Source organism: Cricetulus griseus, chromosome 2 (assembly GCF_003668045.3).
Source record: "Cricetulus griseus strain 17A/GY chromosome 2, alternate assembly CriGri-PICRH-1.0, whole genome shotgun sequence".
NCBI classification, from domain to species: Eukaryota; Metazoa; Chordata; class Mammalia; order Rodentia; family Cricetidae; genus Cricetulus; species Cricetulus griseus.
Window position 1 is genome coordinate 418,186,233 of NC_048595.1, and position 11,706 is coordinate 418,197,938.

The window sequence follows — 11,706 nt, forward strand, 5'->3', positions numbered from 1 at the left end:
TAAAGTAGCAGTAGTAGGTTCTCCTCTAAGTTTCATGACCTCACTAGCCCTGGGTAGTTGGCTAGATTTCCATTACCAGGCATGGGTTCCCTTTTGTTGGGGTACCTTAAGCCAATTACAGAGCTGTTGGTTACCACCAAGATATGACTGCCACTAGGGTTACCATGCCATGGTGATGGTTGTGGTTTATAGGCATCCCTGCTGGATAGGGTTGCTTGCCTCTCTTGGACACTTTTATAGTGCCTTCCAGTGCTATGAAATCTAATTCAGAGAGGAGTCTTTCAGATCAGAACTAGCTTGAGTCCTCTGGGCCCAACCTCACATGTTTTCTGCGATAGAGACCTAGCATCAACCTCTGGCAGGCCACCAATGTCAACAGAAATAACCTATATTGTTTTGGAAGCCTCTTAGACTCCACTGACCAACTACTCACAACAGGTTTTCTTGTATATTGGGTTTTATTAGGTTTTTTTTTTTAATAGCCTAGAAATGCTAGTTTCACATTGCAAAATCACATGTAAAGTATCCCAGTATACAAAATAATCAACAGATTAATATCAAAAGGGAACAAAAATAACCTGCACTTTTCTGACTCCCATATTGAATGCCTTTGCAGTATCTGACGTCTGACAGTTGTTCACATCAGGCCTTTACTACTGCAGTGTATTGATCTGTTTGAAGATGATACTGAAGTTCAGAGAATGTGTGTGTTTCGCTCATTGTTCCATGTCTATTAAGTGCCAAAAGCTAATTCAGATATAGATGTCCCTCCAAGTTGACTCCAAAATCTCTCTCCTATGTAAACAATGTCTTGGGAAACACTGATGATAGTATTTCCAGTAATAATGGCAGTGTGTGGTGGTGCATACCTTCAATTTCAACATTTGGGAGGTAGAGGTAGCCTAGTCTCTGTGTGTTTCAGGCTACACAGTGAGACTCTGCCTTAAATAAACAAATAAAATACTTTGGAAGTGATACTAGAGGGAATACCCAAGGGTAAATAATATTAACCCTATGAATTCAGAAATGACAATATTTTGATGAAAATAAAAATTTAATATATGAGGATGGAGAAATGGCTCAGTGGTTAAGAGTGCTTGCTGCTTTTGTAGAGGACCCAGCTTTGATTCCTAGCACCCACATGGTGGCTTAAAACCATCTGTAACTCCACTTCCAGGAGATCTGATGCCCCCTTCTGACCACTGCAGGCATCAGGCACACAAGTGGTGTACATACATATGTGCAGACAAAACACTCATACAAATAAGTAAATCTTAAAAACATTTTAATTGAATGTATAGGTAAGACATGGTTTGGATCTGAATGTCTGTAGGGTCTTAGCTCAACCACAGAAGACTGAGCTGGGTCCAAGGAAGGGTAAGTGTGCCACATGCAGGCTCCTCGGCCTCCCAGGATCCCAGAGACAGTCAGGCACAGCGGGGAATCTAGTCAAGCAGGAACTCATTTATTACCACATAGCAAGCATCTTTTAAAGCAAAAACAACGCAGAGTTATGAGGAAGCAGGAAAACAGCCAGCCAATGGTTTTAAAGGTCAACCTCTCGTGTGCCTAGGCATCCTATGCTTAATCCAGCGATCATAAGCTGTCCACAGTGACCTCATCTGGTTCAATCTTGGTAGCCAACTACCTTTTCTTGTAAACAACTCAGGATTCGCCCATCTTACTTCTCCTCAGTGCCATCTTTGTAGCTCATATGCTCTATAAATGTCCCCCACAGGCTTGTGTTTTGAATTTTTGATTCCCCAGTTGGTGGTGCTGCTCTAGAGGTTATGGAGCCTTTAAAAGTTGAAGTCTGATTGTCCAAAGTATGTAGCAAGTGGTGAGAACCTTAAAGATGTTCCTGCCTGGGTCTGGACCTTCTCTTTTTGCTTCACTGTCCATTAGATGTGACCATTCTCTTCATGATCCTGCAGCCACAGACAGAGGACTCCCCATGCCTTCCCTGATGTGATGAACTTCAGCCTTCCAACACCATAAGCCCATATGAGCCTTTTCTCCCTTAAGTTGTTCATGAGCCTTGGACCACACCACGATGACATGAAAGTAGCTGATACAGACACGTCACTCATAGGTGTAACTAGGGTGTGCATTGCCACCAGGTAAGTTCAGCTTCATTAATATATGAATGCCATATCCTGCTGTGCTTAAGACTGGTAGAGCTTCCACAAGGGAAATCTACCACAAACAGAGACTGAATTTCATATATATATATGAAATATATATTAAAGGTTTGTTTGGAATTTTATTGAAAACTAAAACTCAATGTTAAACACAGGTAGCAATAAGTGGACTCAGTGGGTTTTAAAACCAAGATGGAATGGGGAAGGAATGGTGGTAGGGAAGATAAGAGAGAAATTGTAGGAGGGAAAAAGGGGGGATGTATTTAATTAAAACATGTTGTACTTATGTGTAAAATTCTTCAAAAAGTAATTAGAAAAACTTCAGTCTTAAGACACCTATGTAGTACTGAGCAAAAAAAAAAAAATGTGTTTTTGTACAGTTTCATGCTAATTATGGAATGAGTTAGAAATACATCACAATTTTATTCACTTGATTTTGCCTGTGAAATACGAAGCACCTGTCTGGGGCTGAACGCACTGTCTCAAGGAATGACACTGTGTTGGCTGAGTAGTTTGAGTTGAAAATGAAACAAGATCTTCTGAGTTAGCTTGGCTTCTCCTTACTCCCCCGAAGTTGTGACCAAAAAACTGGATTCTTGTCCTCCAAAGTGACCCATAGCAAGTAAGGATGTCACCCTATGACTTCACAAGGTCTCCCCTGAGATCGTCATGTTGCAAGTATCCCACCCACACTGGCAGAAACATTTGAGCAGTAGGCATTGCTTATATCCTCAGTTTGTCACTGTACATCGCATGTCCTTTGTTCAATCAGATTTCCTCGCAACTGCCCATTCTTCATCAAAAAAGCACACACACACACACACACACACACACACAAATGGAGTTTTCCTTGGATCCTCATTTCTGAAGAACCTTGTCTCACACATAATTTTAACTTTGTTTAATTCAATAAATAAGATGTGCATTCTCTTCTCAGCCAGTCTTTTGCTATCAGTGTATAGGGAATAAACCTTACAATGGGAGGGAGGAACTACTCAACTCCTGAGTCACTTTGTCTAATATTAGACTTTTACAGCATAATCAAAGAGAGGATCATTACGTAAAAATGTGAGACTTCATAGATATCTTGGAAGGTCTCATTTCTTTCATATTTGAAATATTATTTTCCGACACAACAGTATAGTCACCTTGCCTATTGATTTTATCTTCATTTTGAGTTTAACTCTAAGGTCCTCATTTGCCAGTGGCTTTCCTGACCTCACTTTCATTGGCATTAGGAACTCTTACACCTCTTGTAAGATCTGCAGTTTCGTTCCGGCGCGAAGGTCACGGACAAGATGGTACCCCCGGTTCAGGTCTCTCACTGATCAAGCTCGGCCGATACTCAGCCCGGGTCCTCTGGTCCTCGGCATGGCCTAAAACCGCTAAACGCTACAGTTACCTAAAACCCCGGGCAGAAGAGGAGAGGAGGGTGGCAGCGGAGGAAAAGAAGAGACTAGATGAGCTGAAACGGATCGAGAGAGAACTGGCAGAAGGTGACACCATACTCAAGTGATGTAGAGCCCATGAGCTTGCCTATCTTTAGCCGCTGAGGATGAATAAAACTTTGTCGTGTAATGGAAAAAAAAAAAAAAAGATCTGCAGTTTCACTTTGTAACAGAATTGAATGTATTTGTATTATATTGCCTTTGTCTTCCTGGGGAAGGGAGAACATTGAGGAGGAACATTTGAAAGAGGGACCAACTTACAGATGATCTTATCTTTAATAAATACTTTCCATGCATGGATATATCACAATGAAACTCATTAATATGTCTTATTAATATACATTGATAATTGTAATAAAAATTTAAAAACTACTTTCAAGTATTCATGACTTCCTTCCCTTCACACTCTTATTAAAATGAAGTGTGAAATTAGGGGGCATTCTGTGGTTGTATCATGTAAGCGAGTGTCTGACAAGAGGTGGATTAAAAACTGAGAAGACAGGTTTAAATGTTGAAGATTGAAATGGAAGAGAGAGAAGAGAGGAGAAAGTTGTCCCTGTGAATCAAAGTTGAGAAAAATTCAACTTTATCTGGCCTCTTGTATTAGTTATTTTTCTGTTGCTGTAACAAAACACCATGACCAAGAAGAATACTTATAGAAGAGTTTATTTTTGGCTTACAGTTCCAGAGAGTTGGAATTCATGATGGCAGGGACAGCATGGCAGCAAGAGACAGGCGTGATGGCAGGAGCACACAGCAGGGAGTTCACATCTTGAACTGTAAGCAAAAAACAGAGAGGGTGTGCCTGAAGTAGGGTGAAGCATTAAGCTCTCAGGATCCAACCCCACTGGCATACTTCCTCCAGCACGGCCTCAGAAATACCTCATTCAAATCACCACACAAATCTAGAATAAGATTTCTAGAGATTAAATATCTCTCTTTGTTTTCATTACATGCTTACCTTCTACTCATACTTTGGCATCTCACTTGCTCAGCCTGTAGAGAAAAACATGTGCCTCTTTAAAGAAGTGGCCACTGTGACCATCATGATTGCTAACGTCAATTAAAATTGTTTATAAATAAAATTCTGTTTATCCCCTCTGAGTTTAGTTAGCATGGACCTCACTCTCTGTGTGGGTTCAGCCTAGAGACACTGACATGTTGAGGAACCTGAACACGATCGGCTTAAAAAAAAAAAAAATGGTCTTGGTTGAATTAACCAAGGACTCTTAGCAAATATTAGCAAATAGCCTACTGACGCCGCTTCAAGCTATGCCCCAATCTTTCTGTTTTTAGTGTTTCAGAATTCTGTGGGTAATAGTTTAATAGAACATTTATTTTAATATGAACTGTCAAAGCCAACCAAGAATATTGAGGCTTGTGTTGTATTGGGCCAAACAAATTGGGTAAAAGGATGACTAGGGCATTACCAGTAGTAGACATGGGCTAGGGAGTCAATTTGCTTTCCCTTTAACTTGAGTGACCTATTGCTTAAGAAAATTTCATGGGTCATGATGAAAAAATTCAAGAAACTCGGGGATTCAGAGAAAGCCCATTGTCAAGATTAGCCAGCCCAGGCTTTATGTTTAGATGCTTAATGCCATCTTTATGGCATGATTCCTATGGAAATCAATATCATCAGTTACTTTTCCAGTTCGAAAAACTAGACCTTAGGAGCACTAATGAAGAATGAACAGAGTCATTGAAGTTCAACTACTCATTCCATTTATATTCAGTAAAACACTCAGTCCAACTTAACATATTGTGCTAAGGGTATAGGATGAAACTAACATGGTAAATGCAGATGTATCACCGGTGTTAGACAGTAGTTAGACAATTCCTAGACTCCGTCTTAGGAGTTCCACAGGGCACTGGAAGCAGCTGCTCTATGCTTTATTAGATTCATCACTAACTTCTGTAGCATTCCTTCCATTAGGCACTCAGTTCCCTCAATCCCGGCAGGCACAGGGTTAAGCCTCTATGACTAGGCCTGGTGGGCTGATTTTCATCTAGGGACAGTATCAGAGGACCTTAAAGGGTTTCTGAGCAAAGATTTAAAGAAAGAAACCAGCAGGAAATGAGAAGATTTTTCTAAATGATAAAAAGTGACTTTTGCTGTAGACGGATAGAAACGCCTAGACAGTTATAAAGGTGGCGATAAATTAAGCTTCTGTGTTTCAGGAATTGTTTCCTTCTGTGAACATGAGGCAGTTTTATATTTTACCCTGACATTTTTTGTTGTTGTTGTGACATGTTGAATACAACACAATGTTATTATTAATATATTAAATATCAATGTCACTTTTATTGGGATATTATCATTTTTCTTTTAAGTGCTCCATTTCCAAAGGGTTCTGTAGGCTGTTGATGGTAGTTAACGGCAGAATGCATCTCGGATTTTGTAATGGAAATCAATGGGAAAATAAGATTGATTTGATAGAAAGTCTCTGTACTGCAAACTTTGCTGACAGTGACCATTTCTTAAGTGAAGGATACCTATTCCACAAGTGCCTGATGATGAGTTTTTATGTGTATGATGGATCTGAGTAATTTGGAAGATTAATAATGTCAGCAGCAGGTTTTTGCTGACTGGTGGCTCATTTGAATTCTACTGAATTTTCTTTACCAAGGGTGCTTTTATGAATGGGTAGAAAAGGCCACAGTTCTTAATGGTGGTCACTGCTCTTCTCACGAGTAGTCAGGCAAACACTGCTGCACTCTCCCCAGCAGTCTCAACAGAGACATGATGGTTCAATGCCCACCTGTGTCTGTTCCCAGTGCTCAACCAACTCTCCTTGCTAGTTACAATGGTCAAGGGTTACTTTAGGTCAATGTGGTCATGTTTTACCTTGGGCAGTCATTTCATTTTCACTTATGACAAATGCTCTTTGCCCACATTGCATCCAAGTTGGCATGTCACTACTTGGGAAGCCAAAGCTTCCCATTTCACAAAGACCAAAAACAGTGCAACCCAGAAAGAGTCCTCTCTGTACCCAGTCATCCAAATGTGAGGCCACCTGATCTCCCTGTGCCACAGATTACTGCCCTCATTGTTTTTCTGAAGTACCAGTTCTCACAATTGGAGGAATGGTTGCTTTAGACCAGTTCCTTTGTTCAGCTGTTCTTTTCTGCACACTTGTTGTATCACAACCCTTTTGAGAACAATCCTACAGAGAATTTCCTACCAGCTGTAGAAACATACATATTACTGTTTATATAATTTATTAAATTTGGGGCTGGATAAATGAGTTGGTGGGTAATACATTGGTTCACAAGCTTGAGGACAGGAGTTTACATCCACAACACCCACTTAAGCACCAAGTGGGCACTGAAACCCACCTGTAACCCCACTGCTCAGAAGGCAGAGATAAAAGTATCACTGTTGTAGGCCGGCTAACTACACTGGCTGAGTCAGTGAGCTTTGGGTTCAAGTGAGAGAGACTGTCTCATTATATAATGTAGAGAGTAATCAAGGAAGACATACAATGTCGACCTCTGATCTCTCTCTGTACATAGACTTACTTGTGAGTGTGTGTGTGTGTGTGTGTGTGTGTGTGTGTGTGTGTGTGTGTGTGTGTACATTACAGCTGTACATGCAAAAATAAATTTATAACTTTTTCAATAAAATATGTAAGTAAAAGTTTTAAATGAGAGTCCCCCTTCTCTGATAGTATTTGGACATTGTACCAGTTTCTGTCAAGTTGGCTAAACCAGAGGAAATGTTACTTCAAATGATGTCAAATGGACTTCAAGATAATAAAAGTTTTAAGATTTCTAGAAAAGGGGCTGGAGAGATGGCTCAGAAGTTAAGAGCCATCTTCCAGAGGTCATGAATTCAATTCCCAGTAACCACATGGTGGCTCACAACCATCTGTAATGAGATCCAGTGCCTTCTTCTGGGATGCAGGCACATCTGCAGGCAGAATACTGTATAATACATAATAAATAAAACCTTTAAAAAGGATTTCTAGAAAAATCTCTGTGTTGTTGATTTTTGTTTGTTTGTTTTTTCAAGACAAGGTTTCTCTGTGGCTTTAGAGGCCGTCCTGGAACTAGCTCTTGTAGACCAGGCTGGTCTCGAACTCACATAGATCCGCCTGCCTCTGCCTCCCGAGTGCTGGGATTAAAGGCGTGTGCCACCACCGCCCGGCATGTGCTGTTGATTTTTGATGTGGGTTTTGAAGCTCTGGATTCAGCCAACCACAGAGCAGAGATGCATTCGTATACACAGAGAAGTGTGTCCTCAATATGCATAAACATTTTTCTTTAGTTATTCTCTAAGCAATACAGTGTGACAAGTATTTACACAGCATTTACATCATATTAAATATTATGAATAAGCAATAGATGATTTAAAGTACATAGGAGTATGTGTGGAAGTTATATGCAAACACTCTACCACTTCATATAAGGGCCTCGAGCATTGGGGGATTTTAGTATTCAGTAAGTGAATTTTTCTGTATATATGAATAGTACCTATACTATGTTTAATGTATAATATTCAGTATGTGTGTTGTTGTTTTCCTTTTTTAAGACAGGCTATTCTCCTTTTATGGTTCAGGCTAGCCTGAAGCTCACTATATAGTCCAAGCTGACCTCAAACATGTGATTCTCCTGAGTTCTGGGATTACTGGCATGTGCCACCACACCCAACCTCTCTCTACGTATATCATGAGATAATGGATGTTTCTATGAACCAGCTACAATGCTGACAAGAAAGTTAACTTCAGACTTCTTCCCACATGTCAGGAGGTAAGATGTCTTAGTACTAAATGACCTTTCAATATCACTTGGGCTAGAAAGAGATCTACTTCACAAGTTTTATAGTTAGCATTTGGTAACCTTGAATTTCCCTTTTCTGATTTGCCCTTACCATGGCAACCTCCTAGTCTGTGATTTCATTTTCAGAGTGGACTGACTTATACAAGATTGCCCTTGGTAACACTTGGATAAACACATGGTATCAATTTTTATTTATTTTTCATACTTGCCTATTATTTTCTACCTCCAGAGATTCATATGAATAAATACAATAAACACAAAATCTTTAATACAAAACCTATTCATATTTAAATTAAAGACAAAAATCAAATATAAAGGGAAAAAGAAAAAATAAATGTAATTGGTTCCCATTATCATTCTAGCTAGGTCTCCCATTAAATACTGATCACCACTGTGATTTTTTATACATAAATTAGTGCCTTGTAAATTTGCTTTGTGAAGCTATGTCCCTAGAGCACAAAAATCTCACCTCTGTGAATTTAGTCATTGGTTTTTATACTGAGGGAAAACTGTGCTACAAGGTTTTTCACTTCTGATGAGGCCACTACCCAGATTTTCTCATTCAAAGCTATATAATTTTAATTACTCGGAAGTAACTGATAGTCTGTCCTGTCAAGCACTAGGATGGGGATTAGGTCTACAAGGATGCTTGTGATTCTTCCCATTTCACAACTGACATGTTAGTCGGAGACAGATCTAAATGAAAACTAAGGAGAGGAACACAGCTGAGAAGATTATTAGAGCAGATTCCTCCCTCTGTAAAACAACCAAAATGCTAGGAGAAATGGATATGGGCAAAATCATAGCTGCGTTGCCAAGATAATAAGAAATTCTTGGGTGGAAATCTACATGCAGGTTGGATTCCACATGGCTTTTACAGTGAGTAACCTGAAACTCCATGTTCCCAGCCCCAGCTTTTAGAAAGTGTTTCCACACCATGGTGAGGCTCAGTGTGCTTCCAGCAAAGGTAGAACAGGTGGTGTTAGATGAGAAATTTCAGCAATTTCAAAAGGCTGGGGATTTGAATCAGGCATGATGGTGCACACCTCTAATTCCGGGACACGGGATGTTGAGATGGGTGATTGGCAAGCTCCAGATCAGTGTGGGCTCCATAGTAAGACCCTGTCTGAGAACCAAGAGACAGAGCTCAGTGTTGGAACATATATTTAGCATGTGCAAGATACTGATTTTTTTCTAGCATTGTAGGGTGATGTAGAAGGCAGGGAGGGAGCATCAATATTGGCATGGCAAGTGCCTCGGGTGAGGGGACAGTAGACAGCAACCCTAGATGACCCTTTCCAAAGGAAAGACTTTGAGTGTCATAGCTGACTGGAGTAAGCTTCTTAGTCACTTCTAAGATTAAGATGACATCTATCTGACATCTCACATCTTCACGATGGATGTGTATCTATCTTTCACTCCAATATGTCCTTTTCCTTTCCCGAACAACCCCTAAAGGCCACACTGGCAGTTACCAAATCTTCCCAAACATTTCTTTTTAAGATATGTATCTATGGACTGGAGAGATGGCTCATCAGTTAAGAGTACTTGCTGCTCTTTCAGGGAACCTGGGTTCAGTTCCCAGAACCCACATGGGAACTCACGACCTCCAGGTCCAGAGATTATGATGCCCTTTTCTGATCTCCTCAGACACTGCACACAAGTGATGCATATATGCACATATTCAGGCAAAAACACGTGTACATAAAATACTCACTTTTCACTGCCCACTTCAAAGAATATGTAGTGGAATTCTAACTGTATTTCCAACAGTTTAGGGTCAGTGTTGGATTCTGTACTTCTATTAAGGTAATTTCAACTTAATTTTCACAAGTATATCTTAAGTTAACATATATTAAATAGAATCTGCTAAAAACCCGTGAGACGTGTGCTGATATCAAAACAGTCTCATTCTTTATTTGTTATTCTGCCCCCATAGGACTTTCTTTCTGTTCTCATTAAATGCCACTTTTTAATTTCTTTTATGTTTCCTGCATGTCAAAAGTCTTTTTAGGTTCTTAATTTTACAGTCTAACACATTGGTATCCTTCCTAACTCCTTATCACTTAGGCTTACAAAATGGGTAGGCCTGATAATTATAGTCAGTACACACAGGCTTGCTATGCACTTTGTCCTGTGGAAGGGTTTGACACACACTATCCTGTGCCTATCTTGGCATTAGAGGCACAGAATAACATGAAGCACAACCCCACCCATTGTCCATCTGTTTAAAATAGTGAAACACAGAAAGGTGAAACAAACCACATAGGCTGCCTAGTTCCCAGGTGATAAGGCTAGTGAGCTAAATGGAAAGCACCCCTACCTTGCCACAACTTGTAATTGCCTGTGCTTACCCTGTTGGGACTCTGTGAGTGATATATCTAGATGACGCTAGTTTGTTGGAGCCTTCCAAAAAACTGTTCTTACACTGAGCTCAAATCTGCCTTTCTATAAAGCACTGGGATGATTTATCATACCTTGTACAACTCATCATCCTTCCAACAATGATACCATGTGTATCATTTACAAATTTCTGACAAGCAACTTAAGGGATACACCCAGTTTATTTTGCTTCACAGTTTAAGGAGCTAGGGTCCAATGTGGAAGGGTGGATATGTGGCAGGCAGTGAATCCTGTCCTCTCCTCCTTGAATCCTGATAGGACAGGAAGCTAAGTGCAGATGGACCAGCCTAGTGAGCCACTTCTTCAGAAAGACTCCACCTCCTAAAGATCTCACACCATTCTAAAACAGCAGCATCAGCTTGGGGGCTAAGTATCCAGGCACAGTCATATCCAGACCACAGCATCAGCACCATGATCTGCTACCCTGGCCGTGTTGCTTAGAAATACTGTGCCCACAGTCCTGCCTGTACCCAGGTCATCACTCAGGAAGCATCAGCATGCTGTTTGGCCTGACTCCAACTTCAAACATAGATGTTGATCCCTGGAGATTATTGCTTATCTTTCTGAGTCCATGCACTCTATAAGTTTAGTTGTAAATCCTAGAATTTTTAAAGAAATGATGTCAAAATAAAAATACAATCCTGACTTAGGAGATTTTGGTGGGCCTCCAAGCAGGCTGTTATAAGAATTCCCACAGAGTTCAGGAAATAGGGTCTTTACCTTAGGTCTGTCTCCAGAATCCCCCAAGTATTATCATTTAATGATTTTTAAATGACGTGAGACACACTCTGTTGTAACGTTCCAGGCTAATCTATACCATTTGTCTGTAATTGTTCTCTGCTGTGTGTCTCTCGTCCAACTTTCCCACAGTCTTTTATAGGCTGAGAGTTTGTTGAGGAAACCTGCGGGCTACTCAGGTCAGGATCTCGACA

At 40.3% G+C, this 11,706-nt stretch overlaps 1 pseudogene; it reads left to right on the forward strand.

Moving 5' to 3' along the window:
- Nucleotides 1-3,439: 3,439 nt before the first annotated feature.
- Nucleotides 3,440-3,737, forward strand: LOC103160915 (annotated as a pseudogene).
- The last annotated feature ends 7,969 nt before the right edge of the window (nucleotides 3,738-11,706 follow it).